The sequence below is a fragment of the Sminthopsis crassicaudata genome, chromosome X (genome assembly GCF_048593235.1).
Source record: "Sminthopsis crassicaudata isolate SCR6 chromosome X, ASM4859323v1, whole genome shotgun sequence".
NCBI lineage: Eukaryota > Metazoa > Chordata > Mammalia > Dasyuromorphia > Dasyuridae > Sminthopsis > Sminthopsis crassicaudata.
The window spans coordinates 43,752,698-43,771,616 of NC_133623.1; the positions used below are offsets into that span (position 1 = coordinate 43,752,698).

At 43.1% G+C, this 18,919-nt stretch overlaps 1 long non-coding RNA gene across 1 annotated transcript in view; it reads right to left on the reverse strand.

The window, feature by feature from the left end:
- The window catches only part of LOC141548691 (uncharacterized), a 185,630-nt gene that overhangs the window by 17,230 nt on the left and 149,481 nt on the right, over positions 1-18,919 (reverse strand). The gene's annotated exons all lie outside the window — the stretch shown is intronic.

The following is an 18,919-nucleotide window of genomic DNA, read 5'->3' on the forward strand; positions in this document are numbered from 1 at the left end:
TCCTTCCAATTCCCAGATGCTGTGATCCTGTCCTGATTTAACTGAATCAAAGACATGAATTGCAAGAAATCGTGCCTTTTGGTGAAGTCGAGGCAAATCAAGAAGCATGTTCCCTGGCAGAGAAGTAGTAGACTAGAAGTACAGATGAGGCACATATTGCATGTGGCCAGTGCACAGATTAGATTTGGTTAGCAGCTTCTTTGTCACAAGGGAGGGTTTTGCTGGGGCTGTGGGGTGGAGTTCTGTCTTTGGGACTGAGGGCACTTTTTTTAAAGCCATCTTTTAAAAATTCATCCATTTCCATTTTCACCCAAATCAATATTTAATCCAATCCAATGGGCAATTTATTAAGGAGCTATTATGTGAGAGGGAGGAGAGAAAGCTGACCTGAAGAGTAGAGAACATCTGCTTCTGGTACCTGCTTCCTAGATGACCCTGAGCAAGTCACATGAGCAATTAGTGCCCTGAATTGGATAAAAGTTGAAGTTGCCCTATTCTAGGGAGTTTCCTATAACAATAAAATCCCAGGTCTATTTCCCCAAATGGGCCCCGCATGGTGCTAGCTAGTATGTGTCTGATGGCAATGTTTAAACTTCCCCTCTTTCTGGACCTTGATGGGGAGTCCCAGCTTCATCCCCTCAGCGCCCTGTGAAGGCTACCCAATTGCTGCCTTCACAGAGTAGGACTCGGGAAGGCCATCATCATGGTCGAAGTACCCAGGTACCTCAGTCTCCCTCTAGATCTATCATCTCATCACCAGAGGCACGCTCTCTAACAGTACGGCTAGCAGCTCTTCCCTTGTGTCTGTGACCATGGTCACAATAAATCTGACATTTACAAGCTGGGGAGATGGATTCTCACTGAAAGGGACCAGTATGAAATGAGGGTTTTGAGGGTGAGAAAGGAGCATATTCCCCTTTCCCCTCGCCCCTTTCCCCCTGCACCTGTGGCTGTTTTAAATCTCCACCCTGCCAAGTCTGTTCCTATGTAATCACTGCTGAGGGATTTGGGGGCTGTTCTCCTCAGCACTTGGCTCCCATCTCTCTGTTCCATAGTGCTGGCAAAGACTGGAGTTAGAGATTGGAAAATGGAAAACATGCTACACTTTGGAGGCATCATATTCTCTGGGAAAAACCTGAAACCTCCCCTGCTTTATTGTCTATAGATTGCCAAGTCCGGCTTGTTTTCCGAGATGGGGTGGGGGCGAGGGGGATGGTCTCTGGAATGCATTCTTAAGGACATGAACAAAACCTAGTGATTTGACCACACAGCATCTAATGGTCAGATACTGTGGGGCTTGGGGTTCGTCGCATGGAGGGGATCTGTTGGGTTGGTTTTTCGGTGAGGACGGTCACAGAAGGTCTGAAACCTTTAGTTGCATTGAAAACAACAATGGGACGCAGATCCGGGAACCGTGGTTTGAAATCACAGTCCAGGGATGCAATAAACTACAGCAGTGACCTGGCATTTCTGCCCTAGATATTTAGACAAGGCTGTACTGTGTTAAGTTCCTCCTCACCCCCCAATAAGATAAAGAAAATCTTAATTTTATCTCTGTGCTCTATGCTTCTAATATATTAAATGATCTAACCACATTGGGGTGGAAGTAAAGTCTAGGAATACACTTCTGTTTAGTTTAGGGGAAATTGTTCATTTTGTTACTGACAAGATTATTTGGTGTGAATGCCCCTGCTTTACAAACCAATAAAAATATCCAATGAAAAAGTCTGGGTAATTCAAATTCCATCCCTCTCCTATGCCCAGGCATTTTGAATTAGATTTTGTTGAACATTAAGAGTGACTTTTGCTAATAATGATTGGGAAAGAGGTGGATGAATTTGATTACCTAATAATCTAAAGGATAGAGGGCACAATGTAAAGAAATAAGACCACGGCAAAAAGAAATGGAATAGATTGGGGGAAATTTTGCTCATTGGAGGCAGCCACTCAAGTCCACAGTGGAATTTATATCACTCAAGGACAGTAATAGCCAGCATCCATTGGGCATATGGTCAGAGGACAGGGAGAGACAACTGATAGAAAAGAGGACTCTTGCTTCTGCTGTTATGATTACATGGCTTTGGGGAAATCATTTACCCTGCCCATTCCCCATTTCCTCATCTGTAAAACGTAGGTGAGACCTTCCTACTCCAATTTGATGATTCTTCCAGACAGGGAGAAGGCTTGGGATTTAGCTGATGGAGGGTACACCCAAATGAAGAATCCTCTCCCTTCCCCCACCTAACTTCCAGTCAAGAGAATTGCTTCCTTGGGTCAGAAAGCCATTTGGGACAGATGTAAGGCTCGAACCCAGGCCTTTCTGACTCAGCAGCTGACTCTCTAAGCACCATTTATACTGCACTGTTTCTTCTAATCTCTGTGGGCCTAGCAAATAAATAGTAGAAATGAATTTGCCTTCATTAATAACTAAGGAAATGCAAATGAAAGCAACCATGATAAATAGAAATGATTAAACTCAATGCCTGCAGCACCCTGGGAGAAGAGAGTAGTAGAAATGAGTGTGATTAGACCTATTGGTGGGTAAAGCGTGTCCCTCTCCAGGAGAAACCTCAGGGTCACAGTGGTGACCTGAGTGTGGCCCAACTTTCAGAAGTGGAAAGAGGCTCAGATGGGGAGTCAGATAACAGCTAGGTCCAAATCTTTCCTCGAATCTTTGCTATCTCTTGGTTCTGGGACAAGTTATTGCCCTCCCTCCCTCCCAGCCTCAATTTCCTTACATGTAGAATGGGGGAAACAACCCCCAGAGGACTTACTTTGTAGCACTCTTTTGAGGATCAAATAAGGTGATGTATGAAAAATGCTTTGCAAACCTTTAAATCACTATGGAAATCTAAGTGCTGTTGTTATTAGTGGACAGGCAGGAACGTTACCTTCTCCTTGATTCTGTGTTCAGGCTTCACTGTGCTCTGTGTTCTGCCTTTGGCTTCTACCAAAGGCTTGGCTGAGAGACCTCGGGAGAGTGACTGACTTGATATATGTGATCTTAGACGAGTCAGCAGTTTCCCACCCGTTAAAGTGGGAATACCTGGCTATTATGTCAAGGGCTTTGTAAAGCCCCTCTATAAATGATTTTCCCTTTACCTGATAACGTTAAGTTCTCTGCAGCACACTAAAGTCTTGGTCTAAAGGGTCCTTAAGATGATAGGTCCAGAAAGGGCTAGCTACATCATCTCTGATAGTGGATTTAGAGACCCTTTCTTATGTGAAGAGGCAAAAAGAGAGAAAGCACATGACTAGGAGTGTTAGCTGGAGTTACTTTGCTACCTCCTAAGGCTCCTGTGAACCTGGTAAAGAATAATTTGGCCATAAATTTTCATTTAGAGGCACTATTTCATTGAAGTTAAAAGTCTCTGGGCCCTATATTCTAATGAGAAAAGACCCAAGATAAGTCTTAATCTAATCAGAATCAGTTCAATAAGGCATACTTAGCCAGAGCAGATGCTTCCCATCCCTAGTAAGGGAATAAAGACTAGTTTGGAAGGGCTTTGGAGTTGGAGCATTACTAATCACTCCCTATTTGACCTTTGACTTTCACCAAACTCATAATCTCTTTAGATCTAAATTTTCTTTGGGGAGAAAAATGAAGAGTAGACCAGATCATCTCTAAAGTTCTTTTGGTAATAAATCCCATAATCCTTTTGGCTGTCCCTCCCTCCACCCCCATTAATGTCATTTAACAATCCCCTCCTAAGGCAGTGAGATAAAGTAAAAAGAGACCTGGCCTCAGAGTCAGGAAGAATTGGGTTAAAGCCCCAGTTCCAACATATACTATCTGTGGGATTCTAGGCAACTTTGTAATAAAAATAGTAACAACTAACATTTATACTTACCATATGTCAGGTACTGTGCTAAGTCCTTTCCAGATGTTATCTCATTTGAGCCTGTGGGATGGGTGCTACCTCCATTTTACAAAGAGAAAGATGAGGTAAACAGAGGCTAAGTGCTTTGCCCAGGATCGCACAGCTAATAAGTGAGGCTAGACTTGAACACTGATCTTTTCTGAATCCGGATCCAGTGCTCTGCCTGATGAGCCACCCAGCTGCCCCATAAGCCAATCAGTCACAAAGAAAAATGTCTGTTCAGTGCATGCTAAGAACCAGCTTGTGTCAGTCAGTCAGCAAACATTAAGAACTTTACTGGTACCCACGTATTGTGCTAAGCTCTGAGAATAATTTAAAAAACAAACAAAAAAAACAGTCCTTGCCCTCAAGGAGCTCACTTACTTCTGATGGGGAAGACAGCATATACATAAAGAAGGATATACAACATATGTACATAGTAGGCAAAGTAATCCAAGAAGGGCAAAGCACTGGCAGTTGGAGGACCAGAAAAGGCCTCCGGCAAAAGGTGGGCTTTAAGCTGAGTTAATAAGGCAGCCAGGAGACAGGTTAGAGGGAGAACATTCCAGGTACAGAGTAGTTGGGAAGGGGAAAAGACAACCGATGCAAAAGCTGTAGGAGATCAGGTGCTGTGTGTGAAGAACCTCAAGTACGTCATGGTGGCAGGATTGTGGAGTGGGCAGGTGAAGGAGAGCCAATAAAGCAAATTGGAAATGTAGAAGGGAGCCACGTTGAGAAGGGCTTTAAATGGAAGTAACCATCACTAGAGTTTAGTGATCAGGAAAATCACTTTGGCATCTGAGTGGAAGATGGACTTGAATGGGAGAGAAGTGAGGCAAGAACAATTAGAAAGCAACTGTGCAGGCAACAAGTGAAGAGGGCCTAAGACTGTGGAGGTGGACGCAAGATGGTGTGAGGGTAGAAACGAGAAACTCTGGCAATAAACTGAATCTGTAGAATGAGTGAGAGAAGTCAAGGATGACCCAGAAGTTGGGTCTCCGGGTGTCTGGGAGGATGGTAGTACTCCTGACAGTAATATAGCAGTTTTGAAGAGAAGTGGGTTTGGGGGGAAAGGTTAACGAGTTCCAGACCTAAGTCTCCAACACCTGCTTCTTCTCCAAACACCATAGAGTACTGGACAAAGTAGCTCATCCATTTGACACCCCCACATAGGCGAAGCCTTATGAATGGAAGGAAGGGAGATCCCCATGCAAGCAGCTGTCCCTCTGGTTAATTACCAATGTGATCCACAAACCCATCGCCATTGCCAGGACTCTGGTGTTGAGATGATGAAATAGGTGATTAAGGCACTTGGAGGCCAGTCCACACTGCTGCTTTGTCTAGAGTGTTCCAACGACAAGTGTTATTAGTCCACTAATCATAACATTGCCTGCAGTGGAATTTCCTTGGGAAGCAAGAGGGCAGTGGCCTCCATGCCAGAGCACTGCAGCGCATGAATCTACCGCCACATTACAACTGGCTGTTTTGTGGGAAGGTTTTTTCCAAAGTCCAATTCAGGAAATAGGTCACCATGCTGTTAGATGCGCCCTTAGTTTGATTTACTTTCCTGTATTTTTGCAGCATTTACGTTGTCCTTTCCGGGCAGAATCAAACTCCCATGATTTATTGGTCTTTGGGGCACCACGTGGTGAAAGTCACAAGTGGGTTCTTAGAACAAAGGAATGATTTTTCTGAGTTTGTCTCTAAGGAGCCAGGCATGGTTTCCTTAAAGACAGTCTCTTCCCCTTGTTCACCTCTCCTGAAATCTCCTAGTGAGCTGGGATCAAGTTGTTTGTATGAATTAATATATCACAAGGGAAAACTAGGCGATAGAGAGAGTGCCAGGCCTAGAGTTAGGGAGCCCTGAATTTGAATATGACCTCAGTCATATGACCAAGCAGTCACGTCACCTTGTTTGCCTTAGTTTCCCTATCTGTAAAACGAGCTGGTGAAGCAAATGACAGATCAACTCCAATTATCTTTGCCAAGAAAACCCCACTGGAGTCACAAAGAATTGGAGGTGACAAAACAACACATCACACTAGATATTAACACGAATAAGGACCGGTTCAAGGAAACGACTTTTCCTGCCCTTGCTGGCATCAAAACAGCAAATACCTGATCAAGTAGTGCTGGGAGTTATGGAACAAAAGAAGCAATGAGGAGCCCTGGGTTTAGTCCCAACTCAGCCACTCACTGACTGGGTAACTTTGGGCAAGTAGCTCAGCAGTAAATAAGGGAGTTGATCAGATAGCACTGAAGTTCCCTCCTGCTCCGACATTCTGTGATTCCATGATCATAATATGATACCTTTCCTGATCAAGTGGATCTTGTATTCCTAAGGAGTCTGGAACATATAAGATTTGACCTGTTTTAATGTAAGACCATCACCATTTCATGGGTTACCATAGCCCCCCAAAAAGCCTTTTTCTGGCTAATCCACAATAATTTGAAAGAAATCCATTTCACCATGCACACTGAAAAAATAAAGCAGATGAAATTATATATTGCTCCAATTATGACATACACTTTTTTTTTTGGTTGCAATTAGACACACTACTAAGATTCCAGAGGGTCATAAGTTTAAAGTTTGTCCTTTCCTTTAACCTGCATTCTCCCCATGATCCCCAAACATCCCTCGTAAGAGTCAGGGATTCATTCTCCCTCTCCCCCCAGTATGGTAAGGCTGTGCCAGTGTGAAAGGGAATGGTTTGACAGATGCCGAGAGGAATTAGAACATAGATGCAGTTTCTTCCCTGCTCCCTGCTTTTCCTTCCTATAATAACCTTGAACCATATATCTAGAAAATGTATAAATATATTATTTATATATAACATATAAGTATATATATTTATATATAATATATAAAATGTCTAAATATATATAATATAAAAATATATAAAAAGGGCAGCTTTTTCTTCCCAGAATTTCTGCCATTGTGTTTACTAGGGCCCCAAATCATCTTACTTCCCCAAAATAGACTTCTAGATCCCATTGGCTATGCCAGAGGCTTTGACAGGGCTGGGCGGTGGGGTCAGAAGTTGTACAGATTGATCAGTTAGGACAGGATACATATATATAGATAATAAAGTGTGCTTTTGTGGGTCATGGCAGATGGGTCAAATGAGATGAGAGTACCTGAGTAGTTTGTAAGTATACTGGGAGGGACTCTGGCAAGTAATTACAACTTAGATATCAGGGCAAAGGGTGTTCACAGGAAGCCTTAGGGGAAGGAAAAGGGGAATTTCATTTTTACATTACTAACTGTAGGAAAAGGTCAGTGGCTGGTCCAATCCATCCTTCCAACCTTTCTAACATTTTGGGGGGAAGTGTTCTATCACCCACCGGGTTATATATCTCCCCCAGCTTTGTGATAGCCACAGCTTTGATCAGCATGTTACTTGGCTCTTTGTGTAAACTGTGAATGGAACCGGGCTTAGGAGAAAGTCCTGTAGCATTCCACTTGAAGATCCTCCTCAAGGATGATTGGGAATCTATCGATCTCTACTTGGGGAATGAGATCATTTGATCACTTGCTGACCCACTTGACTGTGAAAGACTGTGTTCGGTTCTGCTAGGGCTCACATTTTTGGAGGAACATACCTAGGGCAGGGGGACTAAAATGGTAAAGAAGAGCTCAAACCCATATCACATAAGGAAAAAATAGCAGGGAACCAGGCTATTTAGCCTGGAGATACGTAGCCTTGACCCTACAGATGTCCTAAGAGACTCTGTCAGATTCCTTGCTGAAAGCCAGATATACAATGTTGCTAACATTCCCCTCATCTACTAGTCAAGTAACCCTGTCAAAAAAGAAAATTAGGTTAGTCTGGCATGACTTGTTTTTAATGAATCCGGTTTATGAAAATCAGGACATTGGCCTGTCTCCAGTCTTTTGGCACGTCTCCTGTTCTCCATGATTCCTTCAAGATCCCTGACAGCAGTTCAGCACTCACAGCTGCAAGTTCTTTCAGTACCCTGGGGTGCAATTCATCCAGGCCAGGACTTGTACTCATTTAGAGCAGCCGAGGTGTTCGCTTAACTATCTCCTCACCTATCTCGGGCCCCGATTCTGTGAACCCTGTTTATTCTGTTCCTTTTAAGTTGAAGATCATTCAGCTTGACAGAAGACACGGAGGCAGAGTCTAGGGATTCTGCTCTCACTGACATTCATGTTAATAAGAAAAACGCTATCTGTCCCAAGCCAGGAACCCGGGCTTGCCGTTTTCTTCTTGCCCCAGATAGAGCTTGAAAAGCCCCTCTTGTTGTTCTTAGCACTCTTTCTTGTAAGCTTAGCTTATTCTAGAATTTAGCCTTCCTGACACAATTTGAAGACAGGGCCTGGCTTCAGCTCCCAATTAATAAGCAAGTCCCTTACCCTTCTTGGGTCACTGTCACCTCCTCTGGAAAATGGGGAGCCCTTTCACATCTAGACCTATAATTCCATGTGTGACAGCAAGCAAATCCCCTCCCTTCCCTGGACCTCAGTTTCTTCAATTTATTGAAAAATTAGGGGGTTGGATTACATCCCTTATATTAGATCTCCCCCTTCCCAAAATTGTTGTGATGCTCAAAGGAGATGATGGATGGAACATGCTTTGTAAGCCCTAAAAGCACCACATAAATGTCAGCTGTTATTATTGTACTTGGTGTTCCCATAGTCCGATGCCATCTTTTCAAGTCTGACTTCTCCACAAGGGCCCTGATTCTCCACTAAGGCATTGTCCAATTTAGCAGACTGATTTCAGAGGGGGATTATATTAATTTCCAGGACATCCCAGTGATTTGGGCAGATCTGTGAATTACATCAGCTTAGAGGAACTTTCACTGTGGAAACCATCACAGTGTAGATCTGTAGCTACAGGCCTATGCAGCCTCCTAGGGGCAGTAAGAGGTGAGTTACTTGCCCAGGGCCACACAGCTAGTATTGTCAGAGCCAAGGATTCCTGACTCCTAGTCACTGTATCTATGGGGAAACTAAAGGTAAATTCTTCTTGAAAGTCTTAAATCAAATGAAATATTGATTTGTAAGAGAAACAGAGACAGGTTACAGGCAGAAGATGACTTAGTGGAAAGAGAGTGACTCGGAGAGGGAGTCAGGGCAGGTCATCAAGGAGGTAGCACTTGAATTAGACCTTGAAGGGAAGGTACAAAAGGTTGGGGCTTGAGGAGGAAAATAAAGGAGACTAGATATGGAGGTGGGAATTTCATTCCAGATAGCAAGAACTAATTCACACAAATAAGAGAGGGCAGGATGAGAACAAAGGTGAGAGAGCCACCCAATTGGGCTAGAACATGGAATGGGATCTGAGGCAGGGAGGTGAAGTAGCTTGCAGAAGAAAGCAGGAAGTAGATTGGGCTGGGATTCTACATCAGGATTTCTAGTTCCCACTGCCTCACTTGGAAGAGTGTGACATAAGATAGAAGACTGAAGCCAGATTTTGGAGGAACCTGACTGCCAGAATTGGTTTTGGTATGATTTGTTAGGCAATGGAGAAAGCCAGTGGAGGTTTGTCATTAATAGAAAATTGTGATCTGAGTGATGTTAGGAAGATTATTCAGGCAATGGTATAGATCAACCAGTAAGAGAATAGACAGGTAAAAGGACTAGGGAAAACTGAGGCAATGAGGGATTGAATCAGGGAGATGGAAAGAACTGAGAGGACATGGTATAGTGGTATTATGAGCTTATGAGGCAGGGTGACAGGGAAGATGGCGCTACAATAAATAGAAATAGAAAAGTTCATGAAAGGGCATGTGGCTGTGTTTAGGCCTCTGTTCCAAGGAGATGAAAGAAAGGTGCTAAAATATTCATATTAGTTCTTTTTGTAGAAACAAAAAGCTGGAAAATGAGAGGGTGTACATCAGTTGGGAGAAGAGTTGTACAAATTTTGATATATGAAGGGAATGAAACACCATTGTGTTCTAAAAAAGGATGGAACAGGTTCTGAGGAACCTGGGAGGTCTTGTGTGAAGTGATTCAAGGGGAAGTAGCCAAGAGAAGGACTTCTAAGACTCTGAGCAATGCAACAACCATAATAACAGAGGGCTGGACTCAGGCATAAAACGGACTGTCGAGCTTTTGGACATGGACGATGTGGAAACTGAATTGGGGAGGGTTTGGAGGTTTCGATAAAATGATATTCTGGGGGCACTTACCCTGAATAGGAGCAATCTCATAAATGGGTGGTCTCCTAAACAAGATGAAAACAGGGTTTCTTGACTTCAAGGTGCAGTTTGGTTATAAGTCTGTTATTGTGAAATGGCATTGCTCAGGGAAAACCTTATTTAGGGTCTGATTCTTTTATTGTTATTTAATACTCTTAATCTTAAATCTCTCCTAACCTGACTACTGCCTATCTTTCCAGTCTGGTTTCACATTCTTCTCCTTCACACGTGCACAAATCCAGCCAAGGTGACCCATTTGCTGTCTTTCCCTGCACATGACCTAGACTGTCTCCTGCTTCCATTCCTGCCTTTGTACATGCCGTCCACCCATGCCTGGGGTGCCCTTCCTCCTCACTTCTGTTTTGTGGAATCCCCAAAATGCTCTAAGTATCAGCTAAAGAGCCGTCTTTTACACAGGATCTTTCCTGATGCTTCTGTAATCAGCTCCCTCCAACCCCCATCAAAAATCATTTCTGTTTTTTTGGTCTGTATTTTATATGGACATGTTATTTTCTACCAGGAGAAATGTAAACTCTTTGAGGGCAGGAACCATTTTGTTTTTATCTTTGCATCTGTGTGCTTTGCACAGAGTAGGTATTTAATAAATGCTTGTTAGATTTAACTGAATTGAATTTCAAGCAATAGTTTTCCTAGTTAAGTGATTTTGAAGAGGTTTTTCCCCTCCTGATGAACATCAAACACAGTAAAATGAAGTTGTTTTGATGTTGATGGGTAAAGACAAGAGAGGTAGCCTGCAGAAGTAGGTATGGGGCGATCCCTAAAATCAGGAGGACTAAAGTTCAGCTTCTATCACTGACCCATGCTGGCCCTGTGGCATAGGCAGAGTGACATAGCCTTTCAGTACTCTCAGGCAAGTCCCTAAGACTAGAAGGTACAGAATTAGAGAGTTGCAGCATTGGAGGGAACTTCCGCACACCTTTAAAAAAAATCACAGGTTCAGACCCCCAAAAAGGTGAAGAGAAAAAGAAGCTATCTTCTTAAAATGTGCCGCCACAAGTGAGTTACCCGTCAATCTGCAGAACTTGGACAATCTCAAGATTATCTGGATGACCCCATCAGAAATGAGGCTATAGTACGTAATGCACTGTCAAACTCTGTATGTTGCAAACAAGCAACCCCGTCCGCCAGTAGATAACTTGAAATGCTGTCAATATCTGCAGGTGGGAAACAGAGCAATCCCACATATGGTAAGTCTCGGAGACCCCAAGGACCAAGGAAATGGACACTGTGATTGCAGTGCTGATTGCTGGGCCCCAGGGAGGCCCCACTCCTAGCTTCCCATGTGCTGAAGGTTCTCCAGGAACTGAACTGGCTGGACTGCAGGGTTGTGCTGAGGTCATGGCCAGCGTGGCTCCTCTGACAGTAGGCTAAGTGTGGGAGGCCCACCCTGTAATGGGTTTGGGGAAACGTGGCAAGATTTAGGCTGAGTTCTCCATGGAAAGCATTTCCCCACACCCCTAACTCCAGGGATGGGGGGCTCCAAGTCAAGGCCAGGCTACTAAGTTGGGCTGAGTGAGAAAGGGTAGCTCCAGAATTCGGCCCCACCCCAGCACCCACAGAGTCAGGCACAGTCTGCCTTAATTTCCTCATGAAATGTCAGGAACAGCTGCTCTGTTTTACTTGGGGTTCCATTTAGGAGAGAACCCTCAATCAGGTTTCCTAAGAACTTTGAAGGCAAAGAGATTTATTCTCTAAGAGGTAAGGTCACGGAACAGAAAACACATCCAAGGGAGCAGCCAATAAGATCCTATTGCTCTGAAAGAAACCATTTTTGTAGAGAGAAGAGCAGCAAAACCTTTTGTAGCAATAGCCTAGAGCACCAAGTACATGAAAAGCACTGTGTTCCCTCTCCTTTGGGCCAAATTCAACAAGCAGTTTAGTTTTCCGTTCGGTGCAAAGTCCCGTGCTAGGTGCCACGCATACACAGACAAAGATAACATGGGTCTCCGTCCTTTTGCTTGTACAAAACAACACAGACACAGATAATACAAAGTAATGGAGGAAGGGAGTGCTAACAATTAGGACATCAGAGAAGGCCTGTTGAGGCACTGGAGGGGGAGAATCCAAGAGTCAGCAGTGAGGAAGAGCATGATGAGAATGAGCATTCAGGGTACAGGGACAGTTTGTGCAAAAGCCTAGAGGTGGGAGATAAACTGTCAAACTAAGGGAATAGCAGGGTAGGCCCTTCCTTCCACTGTCCCACCCACACATGCCATTTCCATTCTAATTTTCACCTTGACCTCTGGACTCTGCCTCTGCCCACGTTGCCTCAACCACCCCCTGAAATGCCTCTTTCTTTCCATCTGCCCACTTTCCCAATGATATGACTCAATGAGATCCTTCTGAACTCTTTGAGCATTTTCTGCCTACATCGTTCATCTTCTGCACTGAATAACAGGAACAAGGAAGGATCTTGCTACTGAAATGTTTTATGGGCAAGTCTTGTCTTCCCAACTATGAGATTTTGGAAGCCAATGGAGGGCAGTGGGGGGAGCACTGAGCTCAGACTCAAAGGATCTGGCTTCCACCTCTTCCTCTATTACTGACCATATCACTAAGAGCAAAGAGTTTCATCTCTTTGAATCTCTGCTTCTTCATTTATAAAATAGGAAAATAAATTCATTATGTCTGACCTACTAGGGCAATATTCAGTGCAGCAGCTTGGTAGGAGACATAGTTCTGGGCTTAGACTTAGGAAGGAATTCTGTGTGACTCTGGGCAAATCACTTTAGTCTGGCAACATGAGGGGGGTTCCACGAGATGGTCTCTGAGAACCTTTTGGGCTCAAGAGATATAATCCTGCATATTCTGTGTGCCTCAGACAACTCACTAAGACTTCTTTCCTGCTATTTAGCACCTTTCCAAAGTACTTTATCACATTTCGTATACAGAGAAAGCCTTGTAAGATAGGGAGGGAGGGCTTAATTTTACAGATGAGAGAACTGAGGCACAGAGATGTGATGAGGCAGGAATGAACTAAAATTGTTCTCTTGGCTTTTGTCCTATGCTTTTTCCACTAAACCAAAATTGAGTGTCCCCCTACATAAAGTTCACAAGTGCCTCTTCCTTTCTCTGTGAGCCATCCCTATACATAGTATAAGTCTTCCCATGTTTCTTTTATGAATAAAAAAAAGCATTATGTCTTTGAGAAAATAATTAATTGGCTAGTGATACATTGAGGAGTCAGGGACATAAGTGAGAGAATGTAAGCTTCGTGAAGGCAGATCATTTTCCATCTTTGAAGTCACAGCAAGTAGCAGAATATCTTACATATAGTAGAGTGTCATAAATGCATGTTGGTTTGGCCAGTTTCTCTTGTAATTCACATCATCTCATTGACAGGGTTCTGGGACATAAGAAATAGATAACCAAATGTCCACTCTGTCTGATTTAATAAATCCGCCGCCCACTGGTGAGTGAGGAATGTGAGTAAATCGAGTCCATGGCTCATAGCTAGAAGCTGGCCAGTCTAGGGGACCATAACGGCATCGGGCTAAGCAGTTGGCCAGCACTATCGAGCTCAGATTGAAGCAGAGCCATGACACTTCCAATAGACTTGGGACAGAAAGTGCCATTAGCATCCAGAGAAGGAACTATGGAGACTGAATGTGGATCAAAGCAGAGGATTGTCACCTTTTGTTATTGTTTGTTGGCTTGTTTTTTTTCTCCTTTTGATCTGATTTTTCTTGCACAGAATGACAAATACAGAAATAGGTTTAGAAGAATTGCTCATATTGAACCTATATTGGATTGCTTGCTGTCTTGGGGGGATGGAGAGAGGAGGGAGCAAAATTTGGAACACAAAGTTTTGCAAAGGTGAATGTTGAAAACTATCTTCGCTTGTATTTGGAAAAAAAGAAACTACTATTAAAAAAGAAAAAAAAAAAAAAAAACGAGCCATGAAACCACACAGAAGGCTCCCTGAAGGCCACGTATTGACTTAGAAAACCACATATTGACTTTATCTCTGTTCTACTGTATTTTTACTTATTTTGTTAAAAAATTTTCCAATTACATTTTAATCTAGTTCCACTGGCAGATTTTCTCTCCTTGGGTTGGATTGCATAATCAAGATAAGGTAGTACTTGATTCTCTTTTTGCTATTGGCCAAGCTTTGGCATTTACTTGTGGCTCATTCCCTCGAAGCTATTCCCCAATACTATGACAGATTGACATGTTTGAGTTGAGTCATGCTTTTAATGTATTTTTTAAAAAACCTACTCCCCTCCTTTTTTTTTTTTTTTTTTTTTTTTTTTTTAATTTCCCTTCTTTCAAATATTGTTGGGTTGCCTCAGCTTTAGGCTTAGTCTGTGTGAGTGAGGTCCAGTTAATGCAATGTTTGGAACTGTTCATTTTGCCACATCTGCACCAGGTGTATGACTAATTAAGTAGAAATGGCATGTTGTTCCTAGATCTATTTGCCCAATGAAACAGCTAGTCTGAATCATTAGGAGGTGAATGTTCCCTGCTTGCGTGATTCTTGACTCCACCTGACACAGTCTATTGGCTCAAGTGATATACCTATACTGTCGGCTCTTTTTACTCAACAGGGCTCATGAGTCACCAGATTCATTTTGTTGAGACGAATGGATAGGGATGTGGTGATAGTACTAGCATTCGTGAAGGTTAGCTCTGGTTTCTTTGGCAATATACCTCTAGGAATTCAACCAGTAATGTAACAGAGCTTGCCTCAACCTTCGCATCTGTAAAATGGGCATAATGTCTATCTATCTCATAAAGTAGAAATAAAGTACTTCATGCCGCTTAAATGAAGAATTCTGTGTGAAAGTCATATCTCCACTAATCTGATGCTCCATCTTGGCATGGAAATGATCCTATATTCCTTGAAGGTTATAGACATCACAGGAACATGAGCTTTGGCAAGGCTTTGCATGTGGGACAGGTTGGGTGACTTAGTATCCCAGGACCAATCTTTCAAGTTTAGAGAGGATCATCACTGGGGGGGCCCAATAGAAGTAATAATTTCATTAAAACTTAAAATGATAGTTTACTCTATCATGGAGGGGTTGCAGTTTGAATTGGTAGAAGCAGTACTTTCTTCCACAAAATGGTAAATCCTTGAAGTTTTAGATATAACTTGGATGAGAAGAGACATTTCTCAAAGCATAGACTGATAGTGTTGCAGGTCACCTAGACACCACTGATTTTACAGATGAGGAAACTGGGCCCAGGAAGCTTTAGGGGTTTGCTCAAGGTCATACAAGTAGTCGAACCAGGATTTGAGCCCAGGTTCCCCGACTCCAAATCAAGTGCTGTGAAGGTGCTCTTCTCAAGTCACAAAGCTAGTAAGAGCTTCTACTCATTTAAATAGAAGCTAGTCTCCATTCCCCCCCCCCCCCCTAGAATCCATGCCTTCTAAGTAATCTTCAAAATTCATTTCCTTCTTCTGGACCTTAAGTTTCTCCTCTATAAAAATGAAGGTGCTGAAGAAAATGGTTTCCAGAGCAACCTGTTCCAATGCTAGCACTTCATGGTCGGGAGTATGGCTTCCCTCATCAAAGCATCCCGATTCTCTGCATAAACTGGAGATTTTTCACAGAATCATAGTGTGACCAGCAAGGAAATAGAGTGAAGAGACAAGTCCATAGGGTTTCCTCACGGCTGATCCAGTTTGTTCGGACCCTGCACTGGGCTTATATGTTGTTCTGACTCCCACTTCAAAGTAACCTAAGTATTCCCATTTTAAATAGAATCTTAACTCATTTCTTTGCTTATTTCACCTTGATATTCCAGGGGGCCCTGATTTCTTTGGTGTATACCCCCACCCCAACGAATAGCTCAGTCCTTCCATGCCTTCATGAGATGCTATGGTCAAAATGACTCATTACCTAGTGGCCGAGTGCCTAAGAATGAGCTTCCTTGCACTTAACTAGACCAACCTTTAAAAGACAAACAAAAGGCCCATACTTGCCAGTTCTTCAGACCTGTCCAGGTGGATTAAAAACCTGAATTCTCTTTGAGAACCCAGGATTTTAGTAGATGTTCACCTAACCTCTCATAGTCATGCTGTCACAGATTAAGCACGTTAGTGATCATCCATTCCAGAGGCTCGTGCAGAGCAGAACTTCAGTGTGAACCCAAGTCCCCCGACTCCAAATCCAATACGCTTTCCATTACACCATGCCGCCTCAAATTAAATTAAAAGAGAAAGCTTAAGCCACAACAAAAACCCAAGCCAGGCTTATGTTTAGTGCTAAGGAATTAGCCTGGAGTGTTTGACTCCATCAGACAAATATCTCCTGCCTCAAGTCCTGAGACTTCTCTGCTTTATGTCCGTGATAAGTAATAAGATCCAGCAAGAGGAGCTCTGGTCTGTATCACTTAGGACTGGGCTCTTTTAACGGGGCAGTCCCCTGAAATAAAATGGATCTAATACTCCTCATTCTTCAAATTTCAAGCCTCTAAGCTGTGTGTGTGTGTGTGTGTGTGTGTGTGTGTGTGTGTGTGTGTGTACGTCATGTACAAAGGCAAAGAAGGTTGGGGAGTTGGGACAGTATATCTTTTGTGTGTAGGTATTGTGTGTGTAGTGTTCACTGTGTGTGCTATGTTTGTGTGGGTCTGATATCAGAGTAAAGCACTCAGGTTTGGGGATCCTGTGTAGCACTTTTGAGGGAGGATGGGTGGGTACCTGTCACTTCCCACTAAAATAGTTTCTACAAGACACTGTTCCTAATGATTTGGTATGTGCCTCTTAGGCTCCTGAGCTTCCTTCCTACAAAATGCAGCTCACGTGCCATCCCTTCTAGGAATCTTCTCACTGCCTCCTATAGTTGGAAGGTCTATCTCCCTCCTTGTATGATTGTGTCTGTATTTCTCTCTGTTCCAACCAATATAGCTCCTTCCTGCTTTTCTACCCCACCACAGACTTCATGATTCAACCATATGGCCTTCTTGCTGCTGCTCTTTGCACTCCATCAGCCGGGAGTCCCCATCCCTAGAAAGCCCTCCACTTCACCTTGGCCTCTTCACAAGCCTGACTTCCTAAACATTCAGTTTAATTCCAGCCTCTACTAAGGCTTTTCTTGTCCCCTCTTGTGGCTACCAGCCCTTCTGGAATTTGCTTTCCATCTCCTTCCTATGGATGCATCTTGCAGATATCAGTTACTTAGCTCTTCCAATAGCATCAGAACTCCTGTTTTGGTTTGGCCTTAAATCCCCAGTGCCAGACACCCAACAGGCACTTAATCAATGCTTGTTTAATTTGATTGCACTGGCTAACCCTCCACAACATGTATTGCATTTGTCCTCTTCTCTCCACTCACACATGGAGTGCTGTAATGCAAGCCCCCATCCCCTCTTGCCTGGAATTTTGCAAGCGTCTCTTAATTAGTTTCCTTACTTCATGTATCTCCCCACTGTACTCTATGGAACACCTACTCCAGGTCCTTTATCCACTGTACCACCATCCAGTAGCTACCTATTATATCGACAATCAAATAGACACACTTCTCTGCTTGTCATTTAAAGTTCTTCACGATCTAGTCCCTTTCTACCTTTCCAGTCTTATATTTTCTTCCCTTCCATATACTCTATCATCCAGTCCAACTGCCTTACCCTTCTTCATTCACAGAGATGCATTTTCCATCTCTGTGCCTTTGTATTGGATGTCCTCCATACCCACAATGCATGCTCTCCTCATCCTGTTAGAATTGTTGGTTTACTTTAAGACTCAGTTCAAGCAATACCTTCTAATCCCTCAGGTTCTAGGGCCCTTTACCCCACAAAGACCTTGGACTTATTCTACTTATTCAGTACCTACATCTAGATGGGCATGTCTCCCCGGATGGAACTCGAGACGATTGTCACTTATATCTTTGTTATCTCAGCATTTAGCGCCGCTCCTCACACACAGCAGAGTCAGTCAAGGAGCATTTGTTGAACATAGTGCTGGGAATACAAAAACACTCCCTGTCCTCAAAAAGCTCCCATTCTAAAGGCCAGGACCACAGAAGATACAGTGTCTTTGGAAAGTTAAATGTGAAAGGTTCTAGCAGCTAGGGGCATCAGGTGGGCTTTAGCTGAGTCTTAGGTGGAGCTAAGAGGAGGAAGTGAGGAGTGTTCCAAATGCAAAGGAAAGCCAATGCAAAGGCATGAGGATGGGAGATGAGTCTTGAATGAGATAAACATTCAAGTAGGCTGGGGATTTGGGAAAGGGCATAAAATGTAAGTTAGGAAGAAGCCAGCTGCTGAATAGCTTTAAATGCCATAAGGTTTTCTGTAATATTCTCTTCTAAAATGTAATTTTCTCTTGTTGGGGTTTTCTTGGGGTCTCTGGAGACCAGTTCCATGATCACCCCAAATGCAGCCAGGTATTAAAGTCCAAATTCTTTATTGTCTCTTTACAAGTCTTGTCTGATGCAGAGTAGGTGGAGTTGTGACCTAGCCCAACCATTCTAGAGAACAATTTGGAACTAAGCCCAAAGAACTATAGAATTGTGTATATCCTTTAACTCAGCAATTCCACTACTAAATCTATGATCCCAAAGGGGTCAAAGAAAAAGGAAAAGGGCTTATTTGTATAAAAATCGTTATAGCTTATTTTGTGGTGGCAAAGATTTGGAAATCAAGGGGATGCCCATCAAGTTGGGATATCTAATTGTGGTGGAATGCTTATTGTGCTGTAGAAATGATGAGCTGGATGCTCTCAGAAAACTCTGGGAAGACTTACAGGAAATGATGCAAAGTGAAGTAAATAGAACCAAAAGAACATTGTACCTAGTAAGTCTGATATTCTCAACAATGTAATGATCCAAGACAATTCCAAAGGACTCATGATGAAAAATACTATCTACCTCTAGAGAGGGAACTGGTAACAGTTCCTCAGAATGATGAATGTAAATAAAAGCAGA